The sequence below is a fragment of the Carcharodon carcharias genome, chromosome 11 (assembly GCF_017639515.1).
Source record: "Carcharodon carcharias isolate sCarCar2 chromosome 11, sCarCar2.pri, whole genome shotgun sequence".
Lineage (NCBI taxonomy): Eukaryota > Metazoa > Chordata > Chondrichthyes > Lamniformes > Lamnidae > Carcharodon > Carcharodon carcharias.
In genome coordinates this window covers 121,265,263-121,286,200 of record NC_054477.1, presented here as the reverse complement: position 1 = coordinate 121,286,200, position 20,938 = coordinate 121,265,263, and positions in this window count along the sequence as shown.

The window sequence follows — 20,938 nt, the reverse complement described above, 5'->3', positions numbered from 1 at the left end:
TCTGAAGTCACGCCAATCTGAAGTCACACCATTCTGCACGTCATTCTGAAGTCACGCCATTCTGAAGTCACACCATTCTGCACGCCATTCTGAAGCAGGCCATTCTGAAGTCACGCCATTCTGAAGGCACGCCATTCTGAAGTCACACCATTCTGAAGTCACAGCATTGTGCACGCCATTCTGAAGTCACGCCATTCTGAAGTCACACCATTCTGAGTCACAACATTCTGCATGCCATTCTGAAGTCACACCATTCTGAAGTCACACCGTTCTGCACGCCATTCTGAAGTCACACCATTTTGAAGTCACACCATTCTGCACGTCGTTCTGAAGTCAAACCATTCTGAAGTCACACCATTCTGCATGTCGTTCTGAAGCCACACCATTCTGCACGCCATTCTGAAGTCACGCCATACTGAAGTCTCTCCATTCTGCACGTCATTCTGAAGTCACACCATTCTGCACGCCATTCTGAAGTCACACTATTCTGAAGTCACACTATTCTGCATGCCATTCTGAAGTCACACCATTCTGAAGTCACTCCATTGTGAAGTCACACCATTCTGCACGCCATTCTGAAGTCACACCATTCTGAAATCACACCATTCTGAAGTCACACCATTCAGAAGCACACCATTCCTGAATTCACACAATTCTGAAGTCACACCATTCTGCACGCCATTCTGAGGCAAGCCATGCTGAAGTCACGCCAATCTGAAGTCACACCATTCTGCACGTCATTCTGAAGTCACGCCATGCTGAAGTCACACCATTCTGCACGCCATTCTGAAGCACGCCATTCTGAAGTCACGCCATTCTGAAGTCACGCCATTCTGAAGTCACACCATTCTGCACGTCGTTCTGAAGTCATACCATTCTGCACGACATTCTGAAGTCACGCCATTCTGAAGTCACACCATTCTGCACGTCATTCTGAAGTCACACCATTCTGCACGCCATTCTGAAGTCACACCATTCTGAAGTCACACCATTCTGAAGTCACAACATTCTGAAGTCACACCATTCTGCACGCCATTCTGAAGTCACACCATTCTGAAGTCACACCATTCTGCACGCCATTCTGAAGTCACACCATTCTGAAGTCACACCATTCTGCACGTCGTTCTGAAGTCCAACCATTCTGAAGTCACACCGTTCTGCATCTCGTTCTGAAGCCACACCATTCTGAAGTCACACGATTCTGAAGTCACACCATTCTGAAGACACACGATTCTTCACGCCGTTATGAATTCACGCCGTTGTGAAGTCACACCATTCTAAAGTCACACCATTCTGAAGTCACATCATTCTGCATGCCATACTGAAGTCACACCTTTCTGAATTCACACCATTCTGCACGTCTTTCTGAAGTCACACCATTCTGCATGCCATTCTGAAGTCACGCCATTCTGAAGTCACACCATTCTGCACGTCATTCTGAAGTCACGCCATTCTGCATGCCGTTCTGAAGTCATGCCATTTTGAAGCACGCCATTCTGAATCATGCCATTCTGAAGCACGCCATTCTGAAGTCAAGCCATTCCGAAGTCACGCCATTCTGAAGTCACACCATTCTGCACGCCATTCTGAAGCACGCCTTTCTGAAGTCCTCACGCCATTCTGAAGTCACAGCATTCTGCACGCCATTCTGAAGCACGCCATTCTGAAGTCCTCACGCCATTCTGAAGTACGACATTCAGAAGTCACGCCATTCTGAAGTCACGCCATTCTGAAACACGCCATTCTGAAGTCACGTCATTCTGAATCACGCCGTTCTTAAGTCACACCATTCTGCACGCCATTGTGAAGCACGCCATTCTGAAGTCCTCACGCCATTCTGAAGCACGCCATTCTGAAGTCACAGCATTCTGTACGCCATTCTGAAGCACGCCATTCTGAAGTCCTCACGCCATTCTGAAGCACGCCATTCTGAAGTCACAGCATTCTGTACGCCATTCTGAAGTCACGCCATTCTGAAGCCACGCCATTCTGAAGCACGCCATTCTGAATCCACGGCATTCTGAAGCACGCAATTCTGAAGTCACACCATTCTGCACGCCATTCTGAAGTCACGCCATTCTGAAGTCACGCCATTCTGAAGTCACACCATTCTGCACGACATTCTGAAGTCACGCCATTCTGATGTCACACCATTCTGCACGCCATTCTGAAATCACGCCATTCTGAAGCATGCCGTTCTGAAGTCACACCATTCTGAAGCACGCCATTCTGAAGTCACAATGTTCTGCACGCCATTCTGAAGTCACGCCATTATGATGTCACACCATTCTGCACGACATTCTGAAATCACGCCATTCTGAAGCATGCCGTTCTGAAGTCACACTATTCTGAAGCACGCCATTCTGAAGTCACGCCATTCTGAAGCACGCCATTCTGAAGTCATGCCATTCTGAAGCACGCCAATCTGAAGTCACGCCATTCTGAAGTCACACCATTCTGCACGCCGTTCTGAAGTCACACCATTCTGCACGCCTTTCTGAAGTCACGCCATTCTGCACGCCGTTCTCAAGTCACTCCATTCTGAAGCACGCCATTCTGAAGTCATGCCATTCTGAAGCACGCCATGCTGAAGTCACGCCATTCTGAAGCACGCCGTTCTGAAGTCACTGCATTCCGAAGTCACGCCATTAAGAAGTCACACCATTCTACAGGTTGTTCTGAAGTCACGCTGTTCTGAAGTCACACCATTCTGCACGCCCTTCTGAAGACACGCCATTCTGAAGCACGCCATTCTGAAGTCATGCCATTCTGAAGCACGCCATTCTGAAGTCACACCGTTCTGAAGTCACACCATTCTGAATTCACACCATTCAGAAGTCATGCCATTTTGAAGTCACACCATTCTGAAGTCACGCCATTCTGAAGTCACACCATTCTGAAGCACGCCGTTCTAAAGCACGTCATTCTGAAGTCACGCCATTCTGTGACACGCCGTTCTAAAGCACGCCATTCTGAAGTCACACCATTCTGCCGCCATTCTGAAGCACGCCATTCTGAAGTCCTCACGCCATTCTGAAGCACGCCATTCTGAAGTCACAGCATTCTGCACGCCATTCTGAAGCACGCCATTCTGAAGTCCTCACGCCATTCTGAAGTACGCCATTCTGAAGTCACGCCATTCTGAAGTCACGGCATTCTGAAACACGGTATTCTGAAGTCAAACCATTCTGCACACCATTCTGAAGCACTCCATTCTGAAGTCACGCCATTCTGAAGTCACGCCATTCTGAATTCACACCATTCTGCACGTCGTTCTGAAGTCACACCATTCTGCCCGCCATTCTGAAGCACGCCATTCTGAAGTCACGCCATTCTGAAGACACACCATTCTGAAGGCACGCCATTCTGAAGGCACGCCATTCTGAAGTCACACCATTCTGAAGTCACAGCATTCCGCACGCTATTCTGAAGTCACGCCTTTCTGAAGTCACACCATTCTGCACGCCATTCTGAAGTCACGCCATTATGAAGACACAAAATTCTGAAGACACACCATTCTGAAGTCACACGATTCTGAAGTCACACCATTCTGAAGACACACGATTCTGCACGCCGTTCTGTAGTCACGCCGTTCTGAAGTCACACCATTCTGAAGCACGCCATTCCTGAAGTCACACTATTCTGAAGTCATAGCATTCTGCACGCCATTCTGAAGTCGCACCATTCTGCAAGCCCTTCCGAAGCATGCCATTCTGAATCACGCCATTCTGAAGCACGCCATTTTGACATCACACCATACTGCACGGCATTCTGAAGTCACGCCATTCTGCAAGCCATTCTGAAGCATGCCATTCTGAAGCACGTTGTTCTGAAGTCACGCCATTCTGAAGTCACGCCATTCTGAAGACACACCATTCTGAAGGCACGCCAATCTGAAGTCACACCATTCTGCACGTCATTCTGAAGTCACGCCATTCTGAAGTCACACCATTCTGCACGCCATTCTGAAGCAGGCCATTCTGAAGTCACGCCATTCTGAAGGCACGCCATTCTGAAGTCACACCATTCTGAAGTCACAGCATTGTGCACGCCATTCTGAAGTCACGCCATTCTGAAGTCACACCATTCTGAGTCACAACATTCTGCATGCCATTCTGAAGTCACACCATTCTGAAGTCACACCGTTCTGCACGCCATTCTGAAGTCACACCATTTTGAAGTCACACCATTCTGCACGTCGTTCTGAAGTCAAACCATTCTGAAGTCACACCGTTCTGCATCTCGTTCTGAAACCACACCATTCTGAAGTCACACGATTCTGAAGTCACACCATTCTGAAGACAAACGATTCTTCACGCCGTTATGAAGTCATGCCGTCCTGAAGTCACACCATTCTAAAGTCACACCATTCTGAAGTCACATCATTCTGCACGCCATACTGAAGTCACACCTTTCTGAAGTCACACCATTCTGCACGTCTTTCTGAAGTCACACCATTCTGCACGCCATTCTGAAGTCACACCATTCTGCATGCCATTCTGAAGTCACATCATTCTGAAGTCACACCATTCTGCACGCCATTCTGAAGTCACACCATTCTGAAGTCACACCATTCTTCAGGCCATTCTGAAGTCACACCGTTCTGCACGCCATTCTGAGGCAAGCCATTCTGAAGTCACTCCAATCTGAAGTCACACCATTCTGCACGTCATTCTGAAGTCACGCCATTCTGAAGACACCATTCTGAAGTCACAACATTCTGCATGCCATTCTGATGTCAAGCCATTCTGAAGCACCCCATTCCTGAAGTCAAGCCATTCTGAAGTCACACCATTCTGCACGCCATTCTGAGGCAAGCCATTCTGAAGTCACGCCATTCTGAAGTCACGCCAATCTGAAGTCACACCATTCTGCACGTCATTCTGAAGCACGCCATTCTGAAGTCACGCCATTCTGAAGTCACACCATTCTGCACGCCATTCTGAAGCACGCCATTCTGAAGTCACGCCATTCTGAAGGCACGCCATTCTGAAGTCACACCATTCTGAATTCACAGCATTCTGCACGCCATTCTGAAGTCACGCCATTCTGAAGTCACACCATTCTGAGTCACAACATTCTGCATGCCATGCTGAAGTAACACCATTCTGAAGTCACACCGTTCTGCACGCCATTCTGAAGTCACACCATTCTGAAGTCACACCATTCTGCATGCCATTCTGAAGTCACACCATTCTGAAGCACGCCATTCCTGAATTCACACAATTCTGAAGTCACATCATTCTGCACGTCATTCTGAAGCCACACCATTCTGAAGTCACACCATTCTGCACGTCATTCTGAAGTCACGCCATTCTGAAGTCACACCATTCTGCACGCCATTCTGAAGCACGCCATTCTGAAGTCACGCCATTCTGAAGGCACGCCATTCTGAAGTCACACCATTCTGAAGTCACAGCATTCCGCACGCTATTCTGAAGTCACGCCTTTCTGAAGTCACACCATTCTGCACGCCATTCTGAAGTCACGCCATTATGAAGACACAAAATTCTGAAGACACACCATTCTGAAGTCACACGATTCTGAAGTCACACCATTCTGAAGACACACGATTCTGCACGCCGTTCTGTAGTCACGCCGTTCTGAAGTCACACCATTCTGAAGTCACACCATTCTGCACGCCATTCTGAAGTCACACCGTTCTGCATGCCATTCTGAGGCAAGCCATTCTAAAGTCACGCCAATCTGAAGTCACACCATTCTGCACGTCATTCTGAAGTCACGCCATTCTGAAGTCACACCATTCTGAAGGCACGCCATTCTGAAGTCACACCATTCTAAAGTCACAGCATTCTGCACGCCATTCTGAAGTCATGCCATTCTGAAGTCACAACATTCTGCACGCCACTCTGAAGTCACGCCATTCTGAAGACACAAAATTCTGAAGACACACCATTCTGAAGTCACACCATTCTGAAGTCACACCATTCTGCAGGCCATTCTGAAGTCACACCGTTCTGCACGCCATTCTGAGGCAAGCCATTCTGAAGTCACGCCAATCTGAAGTCACACCATTCTGCACGTCATTCTGAAGTCACGCCATTCTGAAGTCACACCATTCTAAAGTCAGCGCATTCTGCACGCCATTCTGAAGTCACGCCATTCTGAAGTCACAACATTCTGCACGCCACTCTGAAGTCACGCCATTCTGAATACACAAAATTCTGAAGACATACCATTCTGAAGTCACACCATTGTGAAGTCACACCATTCTGCACGCCATTCTGAAGTCACACCGTTCTGCACGCCATTCTGAGGCAAGCCATTCTGAAGTCACGCCCATCTGAAGTCACACCATTCTGCACGTCATTCTGAAGTCACGCCATTCTGAAGTCACACCATTCTGAATGCATGCCATTCTGAAGTCACACCATTCTAAAGTCACAGCAATCTGCACGCCATTCTGAAGTCACGCCATTCTGAAATCACAACATTCTGCACACCACTCTGAAGTCACGCCATTCTGAAGACACAAAATTCTGAAGACACACCATTCTGAAGTCACACCATTCTGAAGTCACACCATTCTGCACGCCATTCTGAAGTCACACCGTTCTGCACGCCATTCTGAGGCAAGCCATTCTGAAGTCACGCCAATCTGAAGTCACACCATTCTGCACGTCATTCTGAAGTCACGCCATTCTGAAGTCACACCATTCTGAAGGCACGCCATTCTGAAGTCACACCATTCTAAAGTCACACCATTCTGAAGCACGCCATTCCTGAAGTCAAACCATTCTGAAATCACAACATTCTGCACGCCATTCTGAAGTCACACCATTCTGAAGCACGCCATTCCTGAAGTCACACTATTCTGAAGTCATAGCATTCTGCACGCCATTCTGAAGTCGCACCATTCTGCAAGCCCTTCCGAAGCATGCCATTCTGAATCACGCCATTCTGAAGCACGCCATTTTGACATCACACCATACTGCACGGCATTCTGAAGTCACGCCATTCTGCAAGCCATTCTGAAGCATGCCATTCTGAAGCACGTTGTTCTGAAGTCACGCCATTCTGAAGTCACAATGTTCTGCACGCCATTCTGAGGCAAGCCATTCTGAAGTCACGCCATTCTGAAGTCACGCCAATCTGAAGTCACACCATTCTGCACGTCATTCTGAAGTCACGCCATTCTGAAGTCACACCATTCTGCACGCCATTCTGAAGCAGGCCATTCTGAAGTCACGCCATTCTGAAGGCACGCCATTCTGAAGTCACACCATTCTGAAGTCACAGCATTGTGCACGCCATTCTGAAGTCACGCCATTCTGAAGTCACACCATTCTGAGTCACAACATTCTGCATGCCATTCTGAAGTCACACCATTCTGAAGTCACACCGTTCTGCACGCCATTCTGAAGTCACACCATTTTGAAGTCACACCATTCTGCACGTCGTTCTGAAGTCAAACCATTCTGAAGTCACACCATTCTGCATGTCGTTCTGAAGCCACACCATTCTGCACGCCATTCTGAAGTCACGCCATACTGAAGTCTCTCCATTCTGCACGTCATTCTGAAGTCACACCATTCTGCACGCCATTCTGAAGTCACACTATTCTGAAGTCACACTATTCTGCATGCCATTCTGAAGTCACACCATTCTGAAGTCACTCCATTGTGAAGTCACACCATTCTGCACGCCATTCTGAAGTCACACCATTCTGAAATCACACCATTCTGAAGTCACACCATTCAGAAGCACACCATTCCTGAATTCACACAATTCTGAAGTCACACCATTCTGCACGCCATTCTGAGGCAAGCCATGCTGAAGTCACGCCAATCTGAAGTCACACCATTCTGCACGTCATTCTGAAGTCACGCCATGCTGAAGTCACACCATTCTGCACGCCATTCTGAAGCACGCCATTCTGAAGTCACGCCATTCTGAAGTCACGCCATTCTGAAGTCACACCATTCTGCACGTCGTTCTGAAGTCATACCATTCTGCACGACATTCTGAAGTCACGCCATTCTGAAGTCACACCATTCTGCACGTCATTCTGAAGTCACACCATTCTGCACGCCATTCTGAAGTCACACCATTCTGAAGTCACACCATTCTGAAGTCACAACATTCTGAAGTCACACCATTCTGCACGCCATTCTGAAGTCACACCATTCTGAAGTCACACCATTCTGCACGCCATTCTGAAGTCACACCATTCTGAAGTCACACCATTCTGCACGTCGTTCTGAAGTCCAACCATTCTGAAGTCACACCGTTCTGCATCTCGTTCTGAAGCCACACCATTCTGAAGTCACACGATTCTGAAGTCACACCATTCTGAAGACACACGATTCTTCACGCCGTTATGAATTCACGCCGTTGTGAAGTCACACCATTCTAAAGTCACACCATTCTGAAGTCACATCATTCTGCATGCCATACTGAAGTCACACCTTTCTGAATTCACACCATTCTGCACGTCTTTCTGAAGTCACACCATTCTGCATGCCATTCTGAAGTCACGCCATTCTGAAGTCACACCATTCTGCACGTCATTCTGAAGTCACGCCATTCTGCATGCCGTTCTGAAGTCATGCCATTTTGAAGCACGCCATTCTGAATCATGCCATTCTGAAGCACGCCATTCTGAAGTCAAGCCATTCCGAAGTCACGCCATTCTGAAGTCACACCATTCTGCACGCCATTCTGAAGCACGCCTTTCTGAAGTCCTCACGCCATTCTGAAGTCACAGCATTCTGCACGCCATTCTGAAGCACGCCATTCTGAAGTCCTCACGCCATTCTGAAGTACGACATTCAGAAGGCACGCCATTCTGAAGTCACGCCATTCTGAAACACGCCATTCTGAAGTCACGTCATTCTGAATCACGCCGTTCTTAAGTCACACCATTCTGCACGCCATTGTGAAGCACGCCATTCTGAAGTCCTCACGCCATTCTGAAGCACGCCATTCTGAAGTCACAGCATTCTGTACGCCATTCTGAAGCACGCCATTCTGAAGTCCTCACGCCATTCTGAAGCACGCCATTCTGAAGTCACAGCATTCTGTACGCCATTCTGAAGTCACGCCATTCTGAAGCCACGCCATTCTGAAGCACGCCATTCTGAATCCACGGCATTCTGAAGCACGCAATTCTGAAGTCACACCATTCTGCACGCCATTCTGAAGCACGCCATTCTGAGGTCTCTCCATTCTGAAGTCACGCCATTCTGAATTCACACCATTCTGCACGTCGTTCTGAAGTCAAACCATTCTGAAGCCACACCATTCTGAAGTCACGCCATTCTGAAGTCACGCCATTCTGAAGTCATGCAATTCTGAAGTCACGCCATTCTGCATGCCACTCTGAAGTCACGCCATTCTGAAGACACAAAATTCTGAAGACACACCATTCTGAAGTCACACCATTCTGCACGCCATTCTGAAGTCACATCATTCTGAAGTCACACCATTCTGAAGCACGCCATTCCTGAAGTCAAACCATTCTGAAGTCACACCATTCTGCACGCCATTCTGAAGTCACACCATTCTGAAGCACGCCATTCCTGAAGTCACACTATTCTGAAGTCATACCATTCTGCACGCCATTCTGAAGTCGCACCATTCTGCAAGCCCTTCCGAAGCATGCCATTCTGAATCACGCCATTCTGAAGCACGCCATTTTGACATCACACCATACTGCACGGCATTCTGAAGTCACGCCATTCTGCAAGCCATTCTGAAGCATGCCATTCTGAAGCACGTTGTTCTGAAGTCACGCCATTCTGAAGTCACAACGTTCTGCACGCCATTCTGAGGCAAGCCATTCTGAAGTCACGCCATTCTGAAGTCACGCCAATCTGAAGTCACACCATTCTGCACGTCATTCTGAAGTCACGCCATTCTGAAGTCACACCATTCTGCACGCCATTCTGAAGCAGGCCATTCTGAAGTCACGCCATTCTGAAGGCACGCCATTCTGAAGTCACACCATTCTGAAGTCACACCATTCTGAGTCACAACATTCTGCATGCCATTCTGAAGTCACACCATTCTGAAGTCACACCGTTCTGCACGCCATTCTGAAGTCACACCATTCTGAAGTCACACCATTCTGCACGTCGTTCTGAAGTCAAACCATTCTGAAGTCACACCATTCTGCATGTCGTTCTGAAGCCACACCATTCTGCACGCCATTCTGAAGTCACGCCATACTGAAGTCACACCATTCTGCACGTCATTCTGAAGTCACACCATTCTGCACGCCATTCTGAAGTCATACTATTCTGAAGTCACACCATTCTGCATGCCATTCTGAAGTCACACCATTCTGAAGTCACACCATTGTGAAGTCACACCATTCTGCACGACATTCTGAAGTCACACCATTCTGAAATCACACCATTCTGAAGTCACACCATTCAGAAGCACGCCATTCCTGAATTCACACAATTCTGAAGTCACACCATTCTGCACGCCATTCTGAGGCAAGCCATTCTGAAGTCACGCCAATCTGAAGTCACACCATTCTGCACGTCATTCTGAAGTCACGCCATTCTGAAGTCACACCATTCTGCACGCCATTCTGAAGTACGCCATTCTGAAGTCACGCCATTCTGAAGTCACGCCATTCTGAAGTCACACCATTCTGCACGTCGTTCTGAAGTCACACCATTCTGCACGACCTTCTGAAGTCACGCCATTCTGAAGTCACACAATTCTGCACGTCATTCTGAAGTCACACCATTCTGCACGCCATTCTGAAGTCACACCATTCTGAAGTCACACCATTCTGCACGTCGTTCTGAAGTCACACCATTCTGAGTTCACACCACTCTGAGTCACAACATTCTGCATGCCATTCTGAAGTCACACCATTCTGAAGTCACAACATTCTGAAGTCACACCATTCTGCACGCCGTTCTGAAGTCACACCATTCTGAAGCACGACATTCTGAGGTCACACTGTTCTGCACGCCATTCTGAAGTCACGCCATTCTGAAGTCACACCATTCTGAAGTCAAACCATTCTGCACGCCGTTCTGAAGTCATGCCATTCTGAAGTCGCACCATTCTGAAGCACACCATTCTGAAGTCACACCATTCTGAAGCACGCCATTCTGAAGCACGCCATTCTGAAGTCACACCATTCTGAAGCACGCCGTTCTGAAGTCACACCATTCTAAAGCACGCCATTCTGAAGTCACACCATTCTGCACGCCGTTCTGAAGTCACGCCATTCTGCATGCCATTCTGAAGCACGCCATTCAGAAGTCATGCCATTCTGAAGCATGCCATTCTGAAGTCACGCCGTTTTGAAGTCACAGCATTCTGAATTCACACCATTCTGAAGTCATGCCATTTTGAAGTCACACCATTCTGAAGTCACGCCATTCTGAAGTCACACCATTCGGCACGCCATTCTGAAGTCACGCCATTCTGAAGCACACTGTTCTAAAGCACGTCATTCTGAAGCTACGCCATTCTGAAGCATGCCGTTCTAAAGCACGCCATTCTGAAGTCACACCATTCTGCACGCCATTCTGAAGCACGCCTTTCAGAAGTCCTCACGCCATTCTGAAGTCACAGCATTCTGCACGCCATTCTGAAGCACGCCATTCTGAAGTCCTCACGCCATTCTGAAGTACGACATTCAGAAGTCACGCCATTCTGAAGTCACGCCATTCTGAAACACGCCATTCTGAAGTCACGTCATTCTGAATCACGCCGTTCTTAAGTCACACCATTCTGCACGCCATTGTGAAGCACGCCATTCTGAAGTCCTCACGCCATTCTGAAGCACGCCATTCTGAAGTCACAGCATTCTGTACGCCATTCTGAAGCACGCCATTCTGAAGTCCTCACGCCATTCTGAAGCACGCCATTCTGAAGTCACAGCATTCTGTACGCCATTCTGAAGTCACGCCATTCTGAAGCCACGCCATTCTGAAGCACGCCATTCTGAATCCACGGCATTCTGAAGCACGCAATTCTGAAGTCACACCATTCTGCACGCCATTCTGAAGCACGCCATTCTGAGGTCTCGCCATTCTGAAGTCACGCCATTCTGAATTCACACCATTCTGCACGTCGTTCTGAAGTCACACCATTCTGAAGCCACACCATTCTGAAGTCACGCCATTCTGAAGTCACGCCATTCTGAAGTCATGCAATTCTGAAGTCACGCCATTCTGCATGCCACTCTGAAGTCACGCCATTCTGAAGACACAAAATTCTGAAGACACACCATTCTGAAGTCACACCATTCTGCACGCCATTCTGAAGTCACATCATTCTGAAGTCACACCATTCTGAAGCACGCCATTCCTGAAGTCAAACCATTCTGAAGTCACACCATTCTGCACGCCATTCTGAAGTCACACCATTCTGAAGCACGCCATTCCTGAAGTCACACTATTCTGAAGTCATACCATTCTGCACGCTATTCTGAAGTCGCACCATTCTGCAAGCCCTTCCGAAGCATGCCATTCTGAATCACGCCATTCTGAAGCACGCCATTTTGACATCACACCATACTGCACGGCATTCTGAAGTCACGCCATTCTGCAAGCCATTCTGAAGCATGCCATTCTGAAGCACGTTGTTCTGAAGTCACGCCATTCTGAAGTCACAACGTTCTGCACGCCATTCTGAGGCAAGCCATTCTGAAGTCACGCCATTCTGAAGTCACGCCAATCTGAAGTCACACCATTCTGCACGTCATTCTGAAGTCACGCCATTCTGAAGTCACACCATTCTGCATGCCATTCTGAAGCAGGCCATTCTGAAGTCACGCCATTCTGAAGGCACGCCATTCTGAAGAGACACCATTCTGAAGTCACAGCATTGTGCACGCCATTCTGAAGTCACGCCATTCTGAAGTCACACCATTCTGAGTCACAACATTCTGCATGCCATTCTGAAGTCACACCATTCTGAAGTCACACTGTTCTGCACGCCATTCTGAAGTCACACCATTCTGAAGTCACACCATTCTGCACGTCGTTCTGAAGTCAAACCATTCTGAAGTCACACCATTCTGCATGTCGTTCTGAAGCCACACCATTCTGCACGCCATTCTGAAGTCACGCCATACTGAAGTCACACCATTCTGCACGTCATTCTGAAGTCACACCATTCTGCACGCCATTCTGAAGTCATACTATTCTGAAGTCACACCATTCTGCATGCCATTCTGAAGTCACACCATTCTGAAGTCACACCATTGTGAAGTCACACCATTCTGCACGCCATTCTGAAGTCACACCATTCTGAAATCACACCATTCTGAAGTCACACCATTCAGAAGCACGCCATTCCTGAATTCACACAATTCTGAAGTCACACCATTCTGCACGCCATTCTGAGGCAAGCCATTCTGAAGTCACGCCAATCTGAAGTCACACCATTCTGCACGTCATTCTGAAGTCACGCCATTCTGAAGTCACACCATTCTGCATGCCATTCTGAAGTACGCCATTCTGAAGACACGCCATTCTGAAGTCACGCCATTCTGAAGTCACACCATTCTGCACGTCATTCTGAAGTCACACCATTCTGCACGACATTCTGAAGTCACGCCATTCTGAAGTCACACCATTCTGCACGTCATTCTGAAGTCACACCATTCTGCACGCCATTCTGAAGTCACACCATTCTGAAGTCACACCATTCTGCACGTCGTTCTGAAGTCACACCATTCTGAATTCACACCACTCTGAGTCACAACATTCTGCATGCCATTCTGAAGTCACACCATTCTGAAGTCACAACATTCTGAAGTCACACCATTCTGCACGCCATTCTGAAGTCACACCATTCTGAAGTCACACCATTCTGAAGTCACACCATTCTGCACGTCGTTCTGAAGTCCAACCATTCTGAAGTCACACCGTTCTGCATGTCGTTCTGAAGCCACACCATTCTGAAGTCACACGATTCTGAAGTCACACCATTCTGAAGACACACCATTCTGAAGTCACATCATTATGCACGCCATACTGACGTCACACCTTTCTGAAGTCACACCATTCTGCACGTCTTTCTGAAGTCACACCATTCTGCACGCCATTCTGAAGTCACGCCATTCTGAAGTCACACCATTCTGCACGTCATTCTGAAGTCACACCATTCTGCATGCCATTCTGAAGTCACATCATTCTGAAGTCACACCATTCTGCACGCCATTCTGAAGTCACACCATTCTGAAGTCACACCATTCTGCAGGCCATTCTGAAGTCACACCATTCTGCACGCCATTCTGAGGCAAGCCATTCTGAAGTCACACCAATCTGAAGTCACACCATTCTGCACGTCATTCTGAAGTTACGCCATTCTGAAGACACCATTCTGAAGTCACAACATTCTGCATGCCATTCTGATGTCAAGCCATTCTGAAGCACCCCATTCCTGAAGTCAAGCCATTCTGAAGTCACACCATTCTGCATGCCATTCTGAAGAACGCCATTCTGGAGCACGCCATTCCTGAAGTCACACCGTTCGGCACGCCATTCTGAAGTCATCCCATTCTGAAGTCAAACCATTCTGCACGCCGTTCTGAAGTCACGCCATTCGAAAGCACGCCATTCTAAAGTCACACCTTTCTGAAGTCACGCCGTTCTGCACGCCATTCTGAGGCAAGCCATTCTGAAGTCACGCCAATCTGAAATCACACCATTCTGCACGTCATTCTGAAGTTACGCCATTCTGAAGTCACACCATTCTGCACGCCATTCTGAAGCAGGCCATTCTGAATTCATGCCATTCTGAAGGCAGGACATTCTGAAGTCACGCCATTCTGAAGTCACAACGTTCTGCACACCATTCTGAAGTCACGCCATTCTGATGTCACACCATTCTGCACGCCATTCTGAAATCACGCCATTCTGAAGCATGCCGTTCTGAAGTCACACCATTCTGAAGCACGCCATTCTGAAGTCACAACGTTCTGCACGCCATTCTGAAGTCACGCCATTCTGAAGTCACACCATTCTGCACGCCATTCTGAAGCATGCCATTCTGAAGTCACGCCATTCTGAAGGCACGCCATTCTGAAGTCACACCATTCTGAATTCACAGCATTCTGCACGCCATTCTGAAGTCACGCCATTCTGAAGTCACACCATTCTGAGTCACAACATTCTGCATGCCATTCTGAAGTCACACCATTCTGAAGTCACACCGTTCTGCACGCCATTCTGAAGTCACACCATTCTGAATTCACACCATTCTGCATGCCATTCTGAAGAACGCCATTCTGGAGCACGCCATTCCTGAAGTCACACCGTTCGGCACGCCATTCTGAAGTCATCCCATTCTGAAGTCAAACCATTCTGCAGCCGTTCTGAAGTCACGCCATTCGAAAGCACGCCATTCTAAAGTCACACCTTTCTGAAGTCACGCCGTTCTGCACGCCATTCTGAGGCAAGCCATTCTGAAGTCACGCCAATCTGAAGTCACACCATTCTGCACGTCATTCTGAAGTTACGCCATTCTGAAGTCACACCATTCTGCACGCCATTCTGAAGCAGGCCATTCTGAATTCATGCCATTCTGAAGACACGCCATTCTGAAGTCACGCCATTCTGAAGTCACAACGTTCTGCAAGCCATTCTGAAGTCACGCCATTCTGAAGTCACACCATTCTGAAGTCACACCATTCTGAAGTCACACCATTATGCACGCCGTTCTGAAGTCACACCATTCTTTGCACGCCGTTCTGAAGTCACACCATTCTGAAGCACGCCGTTCTGAAGCCCCACCATTCTGAAGCACGCCGTTCTGAAGCACGCCATTCTGAATTCACGCCAGTCTGAATTCACACCGTTCTTCACACCACTCTGAAGTCACGCCACTCTGCAGTCACGCCATTCTGAAGCACGCCATTCTGAAGTCACGGCATTCTGAAGCACGCCATTCTGAAGTCACACCATTCTGCACGCCATTCTGAAGTCACGCCATTCTGAATTCACACCATTCTGCACGTCATTCTGAAGTCACACCATTCTACCCGCCATTCTGAAGCACGCCATTCTGAAGTCACGCCATTCTGAAGACACACCATTCTGAAGGCACACCATTCTAATGTCACGCCATTCTGAAGTCACGCCATTCTGAAGTCATGCCATTCTGAAGTCACGCCATTCTGAAGTCACGCCATTGTGAAGCAGGCCATTCTGCACGCCATTCTGAAGTAACGCCAGTCTGAAGTCACGACATTCTGAAGTCACGCCGTTCTGAAGTCTCACCGTTCTAACGTCACGCCATTCTGAAGCACGCCATTCCTGAAGTCACACCATTCTGAAGACACACCATTCTGAATACACACCATTCTGAAGCACACCATTCTGAAGTCACGCCATTCTGAAGTCACGCCATTCTGAAGCACGCCATTCCTGAAGTCATGCCATTCTGAAGCACGCCATTCTGATGTCACACCGTTCTGCACGCCATTCAGAAGCTCGCCATTCTGAAGTCACGCCATTCTGAAGCACGCCATTCTGAAGTCACACCGTTCTGCACTCCATTCAGAAGCACGCCATTCTGAAGTCACACCATTCTGAAGTCACACCATTCTGAAGCACGCCGTTCTGAAGTCACCCCATTCTGAAGCACGCCGTTCTGAAGTCACACCATTCTGAAGCACGCCGGTCTGAAGTCACACCATTCTGAAGCCACATCGTTCTGCATGCCATTCTGAAGTCACGCCATTCTGATGTCACACCATTCTGCACGCCATTCTGAAGTCACGCCATTCTGAAGCATGCCGTTTTGAAGTCACACCATTTTGAAGCACGCCATTCTGAAGTCACACCATTCTGCACGCCGTTCTGAAGTCACGCCATTCTGCACACCGTTCAGAAGTCACGCCATTCTGATGCACGCCATTCTGAAGTCATGCCATTCTGAAGCACGCCATTCTGAAGTCACGCCATTCTGAAGCACGCCATTCTGAAGCACGCCATTCCGAAGTCACGCCATTCGGAAGTAACGCCATTCTGAAGTCACGCCATTCTGAAGCACGCCATTCCTGAATTCATGCCATTCTGAAGCACGCCATTCTGAAGCACGCCATTCTGAAGTCACACCGTTCTGCACGCCATTCGAAAGCACGCCATTCTGAAGTCACACCATTCTGAAGTCACACTATTCTGAAGTCACACCATTATGCACGCCGTTCTGAAGTCACACCAATCTGAAGCACGCCGTTCTGAAGTCACGCCATTCTGAAGCACGCCGTTCTGAAGTCACACCATTCTTAGCACGCCGTCCTGAAGTCACACCATTCTGAAGCACGCCATTCTGAAGTCACGCCATTCTGAATTCACAACGTTCTGCACGCCATTCTGAAGTCACGCCATTCTAAAGCACGCCATTCTGAAGTCACACCATTCTGCACGCCATTCTGAAGCACGCCATTCAGAAGTCATGCCATTCTGAAGCATGCCATTCTGAAGTCACGCCGTTTTGAAGTCACAGCATTCTGAATTCACACCATCTGAAGTCATGCCATTTTGAAGTCACACCATTCTGAAGTCACGCCATTCTGAAGTCACACCATTCGGCACGCCATTCTGAAGTCACGCCATTCTGAAGCACGCTGTTCTAAAGCACGTCATTCTGAAGCCACGCCATTCTGAAGCTTGCCGTTCTAAAGCACGCCATTCTGAAGTCACACCATTCTGCACGCCATTCTGAAGCACGCCTTTCTGAAGTCCTCACGCCATTCTGAAGTCACAGCATTCTGCACGCCATTCTGAAGCACGCCATTCTGAAGTCCTCACGCCATTCTGAAGCACGCCATTCTGAAGTCACAGCATTCTGTGTGCCATTCTGAAGCACGCCATTCTGAAGTCCTCACGCCATTCTGAAGTACGCCATTCTGAAGTCACGCCATTCTGAAGCCACGCCATTCTGAAGCACGCCATTCTGAATCCACGGCATTCTGAAGCACGCAATTCTGAATTCACACCATTCTGCACGCCATTCTGAAGCACGCCATTCTGAGGTCTCGCCATTCTGAAGTCACGCCATTCTGAATTCACACCATTCTGCACGTCGTTCTGAAGTCACACCATTCTGAAGTCACACCATTCTGAAGCCACACCATTCTGAAGTCACGCCATTCTGAAGTCACGCCATTCTGAAGTCATGCCATTCTGAAGTCACGCCATTCTGAAGTCACGCCATTGTGAAGCACGCCATTCTGCACGCCATTCTGAAGTAACGCCAGTCTGAAGACACGACATTCTGAAGTCACGCCGTTCTGAAGTCACACCGTTCTAACGTCACGCCATTCTGAAGCACGCCATTCATGAAGTCACACCATTCTGAAGCCACACCATTCTGAATACACACCATTCTGAAGCACACCATTCCGAAGTCACGCCATTCTGAAGTCACACCATTCTGAAGCACGCCATTCCTGAAGTCATGCTATTCTGAAGCACGCCATTCTGAAGGACGCCATTCTGAAGTCACACCGTTCGGCACGCCATTCAGAAGCACGCCATTCTGAAGTCACGCCATTCTGAAGCACGCCATTCTGAAGTCACACCGTTCTGCACGCCATTCTGAAGTCACACCATTATGCGCGCCGTTCTGAAGTCACACCATTCTGAAGTCACGCCATTCTGAAGCACGCCATTCTGAAGTCACACCGTTCTGCACGCCATCCGAAAGCACGCCATTCTGAAGTCACACCATTCTGAAGTCACACCATTCTGAAGTCACACCATTATGCACGCCGTTCTGAAGTCACACCATTCTTTGCACGCCGTTCTGAAGTCACACCATTCTGAAGCACGCCGTTCTGAAGCCCCACCATTCTGAAGCACGCCGTTCTGAAGCACGCCATTCTGAAGTCACGCCATTCTGAATTCACACCGTTCTTCACGCCACTCTGAAGTCACGCCATTCTGCAGTCACGCCATTCTGAAGCACGCCATTCTGAAGTCACGGCATTCTGAAGCACGCCATTCTGAAGTCACGCCATTCTGAAGACACACCATTCTGAAGGCACACCATTCTAATGTCACGCCATTCTGAAGTCACGCCATTCTGAAGTCATGCCATTCTGAAGTAACGCCATTCTGAAGTCAAGCCATGGTGAAGCACGCCATTCTGCACGCCATTCTGAAGTAACGCCAGTCTGAAGTCACGACATTCTGAAGTCACGCCGTTCTGAAGTCTCACCGTTCTAACGTCACGCCATTCTGAAGCACGCCATTCCTGAAGTCACACCATTCTGAAGCCACACCTTTCTGAATACACACCATTCTGAAGCACATCATTCTGAAGTCACGCCATTCTGAAGTCACGCCATTCTGAAGCACGCCATTCTGAAGTCACACCGTTCTGCACTCCATTCTGAAGCACGCCATTCTGAATTCACGGCATTCTGAAGCACGCCATTCTGAAGTCACACCATTCTGCAGGCCATTCTGAAGCACTCCATTCTGAGGTCTCGCCATTCTGAAGTCACGCCATTCTGAATTCACACCATTCTGCACGTCGTTCTGAAGTCACACCATTCTGCCCGCCATTCTGAAGCGCGCCATTCTGAAGTCACGCCATTCTGAAGACACACCATTCTGAAGGCACGCCATTCTGATGTCACGCCATTCTGAAGCCACACCATTCTGAAGTCACGCCATTCTGAAGTCACGCCATTCTGAAGTCATGCCATTCTGAAGTCACGCCATTCTGAAGTCACGCCATTGTGAAGCACGCCATTCTGCACGCCATTCTGAAGTAACGCCAGTCTGAAGACACGACATTCTGAAGTCACGCCGTTCTGAAGTCACACCGTTCTAACGTCACGCCATTCTGAAGCACGCCATTCATGAAGTCACACCATTCTGAAGCCACACCATTCTGAATACACACCATTCTGAAGCACACCATTCCGAAATCACGCCATTCTGAAGTCACACCATTCTGAAGCACGCCATTCCTGAAGTCATGCTATTCTGAAGCACGCCATTCTGAAGGACGCCATTCTGAAGTCACACCGTTCGGCACGCCATTCAGAAGCACGCCATTCTGAAGTCACGCCATTCTGAAGCACGCCATTCTGAAGTCACACCGTTCTGCACGCCATTCTGAAGTCACACCATTATGCGCGCCGTTCTGAAGTCACACCATTCTGAAGTCACGACATTCTGAAGCACGCCATTCTGAAGTCACACCGTTCTGCACGCCATCCGAAAGCACGCCATTCTGAAGTCACACCATTCTGAAGTCACACCATTCTGAAGTCACACCATTATGCACGCCGTTCTGAAGTCACACCATTCTTTGCACGCCGTTCTGAAGTCACACCATTCTGAAGCACGCCGTTCTGAAGCCCCACCATTCTGAAGCACGCCGTTCTGAAGCACGCCATTCTGAATTCACGCCAGTCTGAATTCACACCGTTCTTCACACCACTCTGAAGTCACGCCACTCTGCAGTCACGCCATTCTGAAGCACGCCATTCTGAAGTCACGGCATTCTGAAGCACGCCATTCTGAAGTCACACCATTCTGCACGCCATTCTGAAGTCACGCCATTCTGAATTCACACCATTCTGCACGTCATTCTGAAGTCACACCATTCTACCCGCCATTCTGAAGCACGCCATTCTGAAGTCACGCCATTCTGAAGACACACCATTCTGAAGACACACCATTCTAATGTCACGCCATTCTGAAGTCACGCCATTCTGAAGTCATGCCATTCTGAAGTCACGCCATTCTGAAGTCACGCCATTGTGAAGCAGGCCATTCTGCACGCCATTCTGAAGTAACGCCAGTCTGAAGTCACGACATTCTGAAGTCACGCCGTTCTGAAGTCTCACCGTTCTAACGTCACGCCATTCTGAAGCACGCCATTCCTGAAGTCACACCATTCTGAAGACACACCATTCTGAATACACACCATTCTGAAGCACACCATTCTGAAGTCACGCCATTCTGAAGTC